Source organism: Apostichopus japonicus, chromosome 16 (genome assembly GCF_037975245.1).
Source record: "Apostichopus japonicus isolate 1M-3 chromosome 16, ASM3797524v1, whole genome shotgun sequence".
Classification (NCBI taxonomy): domain Eukaryota; kingdom Metazoa; phylum Echinodermata; class Holothuroidea; order Aspidochirotida; family Stichopodidae; genus Apostichopus; species Apostichopus japonicus.
Genome location: NC_092576.1, coordinates 23,505,435 through 23,518,499, shown reverse-complemented (window position 1 = coordinate 23,518,499; position 13,065 = coordinate 23,505,435). Strand labels below are relative to the sequence as shown.

At 38.4% G+C, this 13,065-nt stretch overlaps 1 protein-coding gene across 4 annotated transcripts in view; it reads left to right on the top strand.

The window, feature by feature from the left end:
- Positions 1-13,065, top strand: part of LOC139983395 (recombining binding protein suppressor of hairless-like) — a 50,644-nt gene that overhangs the window by 9,794 nt on the left and 27,785 nt on the right. The window contains exon 2 of one of the 4 annotated variants that reach the window (XM_071996934.1): positions 1,306-1,417. The exons of 1 other annotated variant lie outside the window; for it this stretch is intronic. The gene's annotated coding sequence lies outside the window, so the exon portion shown is untranslated. Of the gene's footprint in view, positions 1-1,305; positions 1,418-8,840; positions 9,241-9,355; positions 9,601-13,065 lie in introns of those variants that run through there. 2 more of the 4 variants (XM_071996932.1, XM_071996935.1) reach the window with 2 other exon arrangements.

Below are 13,065 nucleotides of genomic sequence, written 5' to 3'. Positions count from 1 at the left end.
CAACCTACAAATGCACTTTCCTCTAACTACCTGCAGGAACCTACTGACTTGGTAAATTACAAAAGTTTTGCATTATTACTATTACTAAGTAGCAATTTAGAGGAATATAAGGGTGGTCAGTTGCAATATGGTGTAGTGGTATTTTGCAACTAATATTGTAATTTAATTTTCACATAATTAATGTTCAGGAATTTTTCCACTGTGTTCCTCCACAAGATAACCCCAATTTCTATTCTTTCCTTCAAAATGTTTTGGCGAACCCTCAAAATCGCTTTTTTGTTAACCTCACAAAGGGGTTTTGACTGAGTCCACATTGCATTATAGTTAACAGAGTGAATTTTACAAGATCTGTTTTCAGACCATAGGTTGAAACTATGGTTATATCAATTTTAGCATACTGTATATCAGTCAAATATTAACAGGCTACTTTGACCTTCACAGTGGTCCCATGGATATTTTCATGGACCTTCTGCAGATTGCTTTGCCCCCCCCTCCCTCCCCCGGGTAATAAATCCAAAAATAAATGATCACAGACCCACTATCGGATCCCTGATTGGGAACGGTTTACTGCAGCCTATATTGTAAACATTGTATAATAATAATGATAATAATATTCGATTTACTGTACATAGCACTTTTATACCAAGGTTTCAAAGTTTTTACAGACGTTATATTAGCCCTGGTCAATAATAACCTGGCCCAGAGACAATCCCTCCAGACTGCTATGTGCGTCCAATGACAAGTTACCTCACAGGTACCCATTTATCCCCTGGGTGGAGAGAGGGATAAAACCTTAAGTACTCAACTACAGACTGTACAAAATCAGTTTTTTCTTGATTTTTTGTCAAGATAGATCATGACTGTAGAATACTTTATTGGAGAGAGAACTGTAAAGTTACACAAACAGTTCCTTTGCAAGTGTCTCATGTATATTGAAGAATGTCAACGAAATTTGTTGTCCTTAATATAAGTATTTTTATCCTTCAGTATATTATAGCGTGAAATATACTCTATTGCTTTAAGTGTTGGGGACTAGTAGTGTAGTACTGTAAACTGAATGAATAGGGAATAAAATGATAAAAAGGTTGCGCTCCATAGTCTATTAACAACTTAAGTGACCTCTGACCTCATATCCCCATAATTTAGTATTTACATAAATAAAGGATATGAATGTAAAAAAAAAAAAAAAATGAAGAGGCAATTTTTGGACTGGCAGTGCAATCCTTTCAAGCTTTCATTGCTGTTGATGATTATTATATTTTTTTTCCCTCTTCTCTTTTTCCATTTTCTCATCTTTGATGGCAGTCATGAATAGAGAGTGGTCTGGGCTGTTACCCTCTCACAAGACAAGAAATAATAATAGCTAACAATAGTTGGGCCTGGAGCGATGAGAAGGCCTCGATACTGGTCTCTAGAGGTATATATATCATATAGTGTAAGAGCCTTACTTTGTTAAAGGGATAGTAACATTTAAGTTCTGTGTCTAGAAGTGTTAAAGAGATAGTGCTACTATAGAAATGTACATGTATATTAAGAGGTTATTGCAAGTGTGGATATCGTGCCTAGCTCCTAAAGTGGACAGGGGGTTAAAAACAATTGTTAAAAGGTTTAACTGTAGACTCGAGAAAAAAACAAGAAGAATTTAAAAGAGACCCAAGGTACGTAAAGGGAAAGTAACATGTAGAAATTTGTTTAGAAGTATAGAGTAAGTGCCTTACTTTGGTATTGAAGCGATCACTCTGAAAATCATAGAGCGGATTATTAAATGGAAATGGTACATATTACAAAAGGAGTTATAAACTCCTTTAATTATTTTAGTATATCTTAGTAGTATCTTTTTGTCGCCAAACTTGTTACAGAAACTCAGGCTCGATTGAGAAAAAGGGATGACACCAAGAAGTGTCCACAGAAGTATGCAAAACCCGGCCTTTTAAAGGGATGGTATCTTTAAAAACGGCAATATTGACTATAGAGGGTGTGACATGTGGGGAGGGGAACATGCACAAAGTGCCCCTGTGGCATGCCAGTGGGCCATGCTCTCCCCCAATAACTTGAACAGCAGTGATTGTCACGTTGGCATGGTGATGCCACAGGTGGTAGCTTAGCTGTGGTACCGCCACTGAACATTGGTCTGACTCTAGCCCCACCCCGCCTCCCCACTCCCCCGATCCATCGCAATCTCAAATCTGATCAGATCGACTAGCAGATCCAGACTTGTGTGTTTTGAAAGTAAATTGATGTCTTTAGAGCGAAGTTTTAATCAACAGTATTTTTTTTTTTTTAAACTTGGCCAGCTTGATAAAAAATAACAGGAGTTCCAATGTCCTATGAAATTATGTAAACAAATCTTACCTGTGAATATGGAACAAACGATAATAAAACGAGCAGATCGATGGTATTATGGAAGAAGTGAAAAAAAACAAATGTATGAATGACACTCATCTACTGAAGTCTCTAGCAAATATACCATTCAGCTCTGTGTTTATTCATTGGAACAAGACTTGTCATAAGGTAATGGGTATGGCATTTAAGGGTGTAGTAAGTACAACACATTTATGGAATGCTGGAGTGGAGGGGCCGAGGGGGTGTACTACCGTTATAGTCTGGTTTTTTTAAAGAAAACAAAACGACAGGGTTCAAGGTTTGGAGCTACTGGCTGCAGGAGAGCCTTTTGGACTTGAAAACTGCATTTATTTATTTTTTTATATTTTTTTAAATTTATTTTTAATAATTTTTATTGAATTAGCCTCTGTAATCAAGTTGTGGTACAGATATAGGCCTATTATCAATTATGAAAATGATAGAACTTTGAGGAACCACAAGACATTATCTATTACAATTGTGTGAGTTTTGCTCTAAATACCAACATCTCACGCCCAGTCGGTGATGAAATTTAAAGCACAGTGATAGTGAATGAGCTAGCTGTGCCAAATGCAAAAATTATTCAATTCCAATTTGTGATGTTGGTCATGTGTGGGATCTCAGTGACTGAATGGCTAAATAGTGAACAGTAGGTAGATGGGTATCCCACAACAGGAATCGGACAAGGTTTTAGATGGGGGTTGTCGGGGAGGGGGAGGGGTAGGCAACAGACGAATGTTCAGAGGTGGTGGGGTTATCCTCCATGGTGGAACCACCATTGCTGTGAAAATTCAAAACCTCCCCCTTCCCTTTCCCCCACCACCTCACATGTGGTATTGGTGCCTTTTTTCGATGTCGATTTTTTGGGTTGGTACAGATGTTACATGCCTCTCATATGGAGATAAGTGTTATAAATGTCACTTATCATGCCAGTGTGCCCTAGATGCTATAACACTGACCTTAGACAACAAGTCGTTCACTTCAAGCAGTAACACTGTGCAGTACAGCCTATAGCTGCAAATTGTGCTCTTATTTCTAACACAGGGCCTAAGGCAGGTCACCATATATAATTTCTGATGTGGAAAGTATAACATTTTTTCATCCTTTTCCATCACTTTTGATCTTCCTTCTCCCTTTTTTTTCAGATGTAAAGTGAGCACTGCAACCTTTTTTTTCCCTCCCCAGCTTGCTTCTAAAAAATGAATTTATCTAGGGATATACCATCATTGGCTGGCCAAACAAGGCAAAACTTTTAACAAAGCATATTGTCATGACATCAAATTCCAATGCTTCCTATTTCAACAAAACACACTCTCTCTTATTTTACCTCTCTCTCTCTGTTCCCCCCCCCCCCCCCTTTCTTTTTCTATTCTGTTCAACCCAGTCTGTTTTATTTGGTATTTTCCTAAGACAGTACTGACAAATAGCTTTAGGGCACCACAGGGCATATTTTTAAACAGAACTTGACCTGTTGTTAGCTTGACATGTAAAAAAGGTTTTGCATTTCGTCTGTACCCCTGGGAGAATGGTACAGTCCGGGCAACAAGTTTCTAAACTCCTGGAAATTTGGCAACTTTTGGGAGTTGCACTACTTGATGCTTTGTAGTCTAACTGTCTAGCAGAGAGGGTACATGTGTGTACATGCGTGCGTGCGTATGTGTGTTTGTGTTACTTACTGATACATACAGGTGTACATGTATGGATAATATTTACTGACGTAGTCTTCACAGAGTTTGCAGAGTCTTATGCAAAAAACCAATATTGTGGGTCTCAGAACCTGAGAGGCACCCATTTTGGAGAGTGCAAAGGGACAAATACCAGCCTTTTGGATGTAGATTGCATATAAATATATATAATACAGTATGTAATGTTTCCATAGCCTGTAGGCAATGGGGAGTCGCAGGGGAGGGATGGATTTATGGGTTTCTCTAAATTGCAATAGCTTGATGCTTGGTCTGTGTGTGGGACTAGATGTACTCAAGCCATGTTAGTTTATGTTCCTCCGAATGTGCTCATATTCCAAAAACTTAAACATTGGTAGAGCAAGACAGTCTAAATTGAAAGCAATGTTTTTGTTTTTGTTTTCTTCTAATTAACAGTCTAAACAACACAGAAAACTAAATTTTCTGCCCAAATTCACCATGTCACCTTCTTGACATAATTCATCGATTTGATTCAGATGTATTGTTTCAATCATACAAAAGCAAAATAGCAAAGAACAACACCAAAAAACAAACTTGTTACCTCTGACAACCTTGTTTATAAGTTTGAGCTAAAAATGTGTTTGCTATATATTTCTCTCTCAGATTTGAGTCCTCAAGGTTAAATTGTTGTTGTTGTTGTAGTTGGTAAGTAAGTACTGTATATATGCCTTAAGACTATATAGACAGATCATGTGTATTGTCAGCATTGTAAGTGAACAATTGAATGTTAACACTTAAGAAAACAATTGAATGTTAACACTTGAGAAAACAATTTCGTGGTAACACTGAAGAAAACAATTGAATGTTAACACTGAAGAAAACAATTGAATGTTAACACTTAAGAAAACGATTGAATGTTAACACTTCAGAAAACAATTGAATGTTAACACATAAGAAAACAATTGAATGGTAACACTGAAGAAAACAATTGAATGGTAACACTGAAGAAAACAATTGAATGGTCACACTGAAGAAAACAATTGAATGTTATTACTTAAGAAAACAATTGAATGTTAACACTGAAGAAAACAATTGGATGTTTATCACTTAAGAAAACAATTGAATGTTAACACTTGAGAAAACAATTGAATGTTAACACTTAATAAAACAATTGCATGTTTAACACTTAAGAAAACAATTGAATGGTAACACTGAAGAAAACAATTAATGTTTAACCACTTAAGAAAACAATTGAATGTTAACACTTGAGAAAACAATTGAATGTTAACACTTAAGAAAACAATTGAATGTTAACACTGAAGAAAACAATTGGATGTTTATCACTTAAGAAAACAATTGAATGTTAACACTTGAGAAAACAATTGAATGTTAACACTTAATAAAACAATTGCATGTTTAACACTTAAGAAAACAATTGAATGTTAACACTTTTCAAGCTAATTTTGAAATAGCGAAGAACTATTAACTTCCACTTCCTCAATTACCTGTCTCCTCAAAAGTCATCACATCAGCACTCTCGTTTCGCAGTGCCCAGAGTGAACTGGTAATCATCTTAGCACCGTACACCCTTAGCATCGGTATCGCTACCATTTGACGACCATCCTTCTCTGGACATCTTCTACCAGCCTACATTATGTCTTCTAGTGTTTCATATTTACTGTAGACAGGGCAGTAGAACGGAAGGGGTGAGGGAGAGGAGGGGGGAAATTCATACAGAGTATGAAAATTCTGATGTTGCGAGGAAAAGATAAGCAATTTCTCATCCAGGCTAATAAATTTCCAATCCAGATAAAGATTTTTCATCTCTAGCTAAAAAAATGGGATTCAGACCACATTTGTGTCCGGAAGTCACGATGGCCACCTTTGAGGGACTCACTTGTTCGAATCCTTTTGCAAGAGAACATTTCTTAGCTTAAAATTTGATAATAATTTCCCAGTGACATTTTCAGTCGATGGTTATCTGTTTGGGGCTATGATTAGGTACCGATGCAATTAACGCAAGCAATACATGCATATATTTTACAACCAGGCCTCAAAATTCCAGCTACTGTATATTGTAAAGAGCAAGCGAATTTTGCCATTCGTCAGTAGGAGAAAAATAATGTAGCGGCATATTCCTGCCAGGAGAAATTTAACATGAACATATGAGAAGTTGGATGACAATTTTACGTCATAGAATTGGCATGTTTTCAGTACCTAAACATCATTAATCCCTGAATTAAAGTTTATTATCAGCAAATATTATTGGGAATGCAGATCTATCATAGGCTATCTCTATAAACAGTAATTGATCTCTATATACAGTAATTGACAGTAACAGATCTATAAACAGTAATTGATATGGTTTTTTTTGTCTTGGTATAAGCCAGTAGAATCTTCAAGCCCTCGCAAAGTTTTCAGCAAGTGGTCCAAATTGTGAAATTCTGTTCCTGATAATGCAACAATGGGATGCCTTCTTTGGATTTCCGTACAATTATGAAATATAAATTAATTTAAGTCATATTATTAATTGCTCATATATTATATTATAATGATCAGATTTGCATGTTTTCCTTTCCAATTGTCTCTATTGTTTTGGGTTGGATGATAACTTTTATTTTCCAACTTATTTAAACCTGATAAAATTTAAAATTTGGGCAAATGTCAGGATATTCTCTAATTAAGTTAAGCTAGATCGAGATCCCCAAGGGGTGTGTTTACAACAACTATGTTCCTATCAAATTGTCAACCATGGCATCCATTCCAGAAAGGAATTAATACCACGTACCACGTCCAACCAAATTACTGTGAAACGTACTTTACATTTCTTTGCATGTTTCATGATTTTCATCTTCTTCTTGCCCGCTTTGATTTTTGGTGGATCATTATCAGTGACAGTACTAGCCAAGGCAACCTGGTGGGAGGCGCAACTACTGTAGGGGGCAAAAGGCATATTTTTGGGAGTGTTGGGGAGCAAAAATATAACACCGATTATTTGGGGGAGGGGTTTTCTCTCCCCTTTGGGCATTTTTCTACGAGTTAAGTGAGTCAGATGCAAAATGATGCTATAATTTTACAATTTGTCACACATTAATGCATTGCATGTAATGTGATCTGGACTGTGGTAATGTGATCAGGACTGTGGTCATGTGATCAGGACTACGGTGTGTGATAAGGACAGGGGTCTCGTGATCAGGAGATGACATGTGATTAGGACCCGTCATGTGATCAAAACTGTGATCTGTGATCAGGACTATGGTTATGTGATCAGGACTACGTGTGTGATTAGGACAGGGGTCTAGTGATCAGGAGAAGTCATGTGATTAGGACTGGTCATGTGATCAAAACTATGGTCTGTGATCAGGACTATGTTAAATGTGATCAGGACTACCTGTACGGTGTGTGATTAGGACAGGGGTCTCGTGATCAGGAGAAGTCATGTGATTAGGACTGGTCATGTGATCAAAACTATGGTCTGTGATCAGGACTATGGTCATGTGATCAGGATTCAGGACTACGGTGTGTGATTAGGACAGGGGTCTCGTGATCAGGAGAAGCCATGTGATCTAAACTATATGGTCTGTGATCAGGATTATGGTGTGTGATTAGGACAGGGGTCTTGAGATCAGGAGAACTTAAGTCATGTGATTAGAACTATGGTTTGTGATCATGACTCAGGCCTGTGATCAGGACCATAGTCATGTGATCATGACAATACCTCACCTTGGTCTCGGGATGTCCATGAAATTTCACGTCAGAGAACACAGGTCTTCTCCAACACTGTCCTATCCTAGAGGCCATCCAGTGTAATGCATGTCTGGCCAGTGGTTATGTAAACTCAGATACTTGGAAGGCTGGACTCCAGAGAGGTAGAGCCAAGCTTCACTTTGGGAGAAGCTCTCCCTTATAGCTCGTCGGCCGGTATGCAAACGGTTTGACCCAAATCCCCAGGCTTTACGGATAAATTTGTTCAATGTGGTGTAAGTTTTGACATAAAAGACTGAACCCTGTCATCGGCCTTCAACTGGCACAATATAGACTTCCTGTTTTTCAACATGTTGAATCGAATTGGAAAATCATCTGTTCTTGAATAGCACATTCAATCCACTTGTAGAAAAAAAAAAAAAAAATTGGTTTTTATTTTATTTTATATTTTTCATGCAGGGGAAACAGGCTATGAAAAGATCCTTTCAAGTGCATTCACGCAAGCCATACCTGAAATTCTTTCCTTGGCCTTGAAAGTCATTCATACAAGTGAAAGGTCATTTACAAAAAAAAAAGAGAAAAAAAAGGGAAAAAAAAGGCATGGAACCCTGAACAAATGCTTGCACAACTCATCCCAGTTTTGAAGAGTGATATGAAAGGGTCATCATCTTCTTGGGTTTGTCAATGAATAAAAATCTCGATTTTCCTTTGTGCTCTTTGTGTGAGGAGCTTAGGTGTCAGTTTTGTTTGTACACCTCACAATCCCTGGAAATAAACAACAAAAAATTTCAGTTTTGTACCTTGTCATTAGAACATCAAGTGAGATTATGTGTTAGTAGCATTAAACAGACTGTGCCAACAGGGTGTTTTCAACGTCTACAATTGAGTCTCCCATCAAGAAATGCACATATGGCTGGATACCTGGACATGGTAGAAACGTTCTACGCAATTTCCCTTTTCTTTTGCTCCTATTTGACCTCACGTTGTCCTCACGGTAGTATCGTGTTGTGTAAGCCTTCTTTGTTTACCAAAGGTAGATGGAAGAAAATAAATAATATTTCCCTTTCGCGCTAATGGACTAGTCCCGTACCTCCTGCATTGCCTGGCCTGGGAAAACTCTATGCAAATTGGCTGTTGAAGAGATTGTCCATTCCGTCAGAATTATCGCACGCAAACTGCAGTTTTTCTGTCATTTTTGTACCAAGAGAAACCAGGAGGTTGACAGGTTTACGCAAAAAGCTTCGACCGAGTGTTTTCTCTTCTGTGAATGTGAAATTTCGGTCACGGAAATTGCAACAAAATGAAGTATCCGGCTAACCGTTCGGGGAGTGAGTGCTGTAGACATGTTGGATATATTCCCACGAATAACTCAGTTCCCACGGTTCGGTGTGTGTTCACACACATACACTGAAGTACTTCAAAGGGCCGACTTTTCATACAGGACACGCCACAGAATTTTTTACATTTTGAAACTCAAACCACTGAAATTAGTCAGTGTTTCAACGTGTATGGATATATTTAATTAATTCAGGTAAGTCAAACGGTAATTCGATCAGTAAAACGACAATCCAGAAACGAATTGTCGCTTGTAAAGACAATTTTAAATGCCCACCGTGTCGCCGTTGTTTCGTAGTTTTTTTCAATGTGTGTTGTATTGTGAACATGTGTAGACCTGTACAACCAATGTTACAAATACAATGACTCCGTGTGATCTAACGTTACTGTATCCAGTTCGACGTTGTCCTTCGAGGCGGCCTAGTTTTGTAGCCCAAAGTTATGCTATCAACAATTTGGTCGCTTTGAGGTTTTGATCCCTATTTCCTAGGACATCCGCCCTGATTCTGTGCATTTTTTATCGGCGCCTATCCGTAGTTTGTAAGGGAAATTCGAGGTTAGAAACTTGTGTCTAACGTTACGGCTAGTAAGCAAAAATATATTATTATTGATCAAACCTAGTGTAGGCTAGTCATGCTCTTCTTTAGGCTTCACCCTAGGATAGGCTTTACCCTGTAAGTTAAAACATATAGTTTAATGAAGCCTACGCGTTAGCGTCCAAGTAAGCTACCGAGAAGTGTCCATACACGCTAGCAGTAGCAGTAAAACTGTTTTTCACCATGATAAGTTTACTATGGTACAGTAGTGTACTATTATGTTACAAGGCTTAACCAAGGCTAGGCTATGTGTTGTTATTTTAGTAGTAGGACTAGCCATGGCCTAACGCCAGGGTCTGATAATAACAGTTTACTCATATGGGTCATGCAAAGAGCTTCAATTGTTTCTTATATTCAGGATCTGCAAACTCCATATAAGAAAGTAAACGTAATAAAAAGAGAAAAAGATCGCACATGTGGTTCAATGATGTCATGTATGACTTGATCAAGTCAGCCTTGCGTTGTGAAGGAACTTAAACAAAAATTCTGTGCTATCTCCCAAATGGATTTGTATTTTTATGATTGGGGTAGTTGTTTGGGACAGTTACCTATTTCACATGGTGGTTGCATTCCTGTCTCCTTTAACAGTAATGTGAAGCTTTGCTTAACTCTAAGAGTTTTTTAAACAATTGACAATTTTCAAGGGCCAGGGATGTGGAATTAGGATTGGAAGTACTGTACAGCTAGCCAGCCAAACTGAAGAATGAAAAACAAAAATATCCAAGAAAGAGTGACTGCAATTCAAGTCACATAGAATTTTGTTGGTAGTTGGCTGGCAACTCCATCCATTTTCATGTTTTCAATAAATATTTAAAGTCATTTCAATACCTTCCTTTCCATTTGCAATCCCTGTATATGCTGTGACGAATCGGGTCCAAAAAGATGCCTAGTTTGCAGAGTTAATGTTGGTGTACTTACAAATTTCTACTTTTTTGGGTTGAAATTGATCGCCAGTAGTTTAAGCTGTTAAAGTACATAAATAATTTTAGTTTGATCAGAAGAGGGACTTCCATAGTTTTTTTTTTAACAAGCTCTCTCCCTTTTTTCTTTTTATTTGGTGACCCAAGCTTTTATCAGAATTTCATCAAAAAATGTTGGCTTTGTTATCAGCATCACATATTCTTTTTGCTGTAAGTGTCCTGTATGTGTCTTGTGGGTATTTTCGGCCTGATTTTGCGTAGATTTTGACTGATCAGATATATTCCATACTCCACATTATGGGTACAACTCAATGGGAGTTGGTACCACAACTGTATAATGTTGTGCTGAATGCAGCGGGCCGATCCATTTTTCAAGACATCCATTTAGCACACACACTTAGTACTGTAGAGGCAAACCAAATCGTTATCTTTTTTATATCCGAATGCATTCTTTGTGATAAACAACTTGGCCAAATAATTGAGGAATATTTTGCTTCGTATCAGTATTGAGCTGTGACCGAGTGGAGCCAGTGGCGTAGCCAGGATTTTTTCAGTGGGGGGGGGCGCCGGGGGGGCTTGAACATTTCCTGGGGGGGCTTGACCATTTTCTTGTTACTATCTAAGTGGCGCGCCACCATGAGTTGGCGCACAGCGCACCAAATTTTTTTAGCTAAATAGGCCTCCTAGATCGTTGGAAATGACACTTCCCAGGCCTTCTAAGCTGCTCTAAAGTTTCTTCAACAATCTTTATTTTGAGATCCCATGTTTTGATATGGTCATCAAATAGTTAAGTAAACTGAACTATATGTCAAACTGACGTAAAAGATTGCGTCTGAAATATTACTAGGGTGATAGACTGATTGGCCGGCAGTGGCGGAGCTAGGGGTATTGGTCAGGGGGCGAGAATGGCCTGTAGGGGCGCTTTCGACACTATCTTAGCGGAGCGCCACCACAGGTTGGCGCAGAGCGTACAGAATCTTTTTGAGTAAAGATATTCCCTAGATCGCCGGAAATGACCCTTTCCGGGCCTTGCTAATTTGCAGATAAACGAAGAATAAATATGTGTGACAAGTCGGAAGTTTATATGGGATAGTACATGCGCTTCATCACAATCCCTGTGGTATCTTTGTGAGTGCCCATGTTTTCGAAAAAAATAGATGGAAAACCCCGTACAGTTCTAAGAAAGAGTTTCGTACAACAGAATTAAGTGCCGATAAATTAAATACCGCCGTACGTTAGAGCATTTTGTCAGTTAACTACACCAACAAAATGTGACAAATGTCGATAGGTAGATGAGAGTGCAATAAAAAAAGTCAATATTCGCAAATAAGTAAAAAGTGCTAAAAAGCTGAAAAGGGCGCCAGCAGTCCATTTGAGTCCGTCAGGGGGCATCCGATCCCCTGACTGTTTGGACGCTCCGCCACTGTTGGCCGGTAGTTCTCAGCGATAGTGTTGTCTCCTTTCTTGAAAATTTGAAAAAGTGAAAACCCGATTGAAAATTTTACAGGGTATCGAGGCGATGACGCGAGCAATGATGTGAGAAACATGTGTATGATGTCAGCATTTTTACCTTTTAACATCTTCTTTGGCATTCAAGTACTTGGAAACCATCTTTCTATAAGGGTATAGTATTGTTCACTAGCTTGTTTGATCAGTTAATGCGCACTGGTTACAAGATACTGATTGGCTGTTTGTTTTAGTATTTATTTGTATGTTAGGGATTATGGATATTTTAAAAAAGAGTGACAAAGGCAAAGTTTGCCGGAACAGACGAACACACAGATTCAGTAGTAAACATTATGTGTGTTGTAGTCTTGTAGAGCAGGAATTATATTATTCGACGGTCGTTAACATGCGTTTTCAGTACAGTGCGACTACTGTAGACTTCTTCCCCATGCGCTATGTCACATCTGGTTTTTCAGCAACTATAGCCGCGGTCGAAGGGTCGTTCATGAGTGGTCATCATGGAGATTCGAGACCATTCAGACCAATGTTATATTTTTCGCACATGTAATTTTTTTTTTCGACACCCAAAATCCCAGTGGGGGGGCGACTGGGGGGGGGCGACAAGCTTTCATGGGGGGCTGTCGACCCACCACGCCCCCCATAGCTACACCACTGAGTGGAGCCCTTCACGGTTTGAGATATATCTATATAATTGGGTCCAAAAGTTATATTGATTAAGAGATGTTTGTCAAGTTGTCAGTCTGTGATGTCATAGTCATTATTATGCCTCAAGGAGGTTAAATTTAATTTACTTTACAGCCTGTGATGTCATAGTCATAATAATGCCACAGGGAGGTGAAATAATTTACTTTGCAGTCTGTGATGTCATAGTCATTATTATGCGACAAGTAGGTGAAATAATTTACTTTGCAGTCTGTGATGTCATAGTCATTATTATGCGACAAGGAGGTGAAATAATTTGCTTTGCAGTCTGTGATGTCATAGTCATTATTATGCCACAAGTAGGTGAAATAATTCACTCTCCAAGTTTCCAGTCTG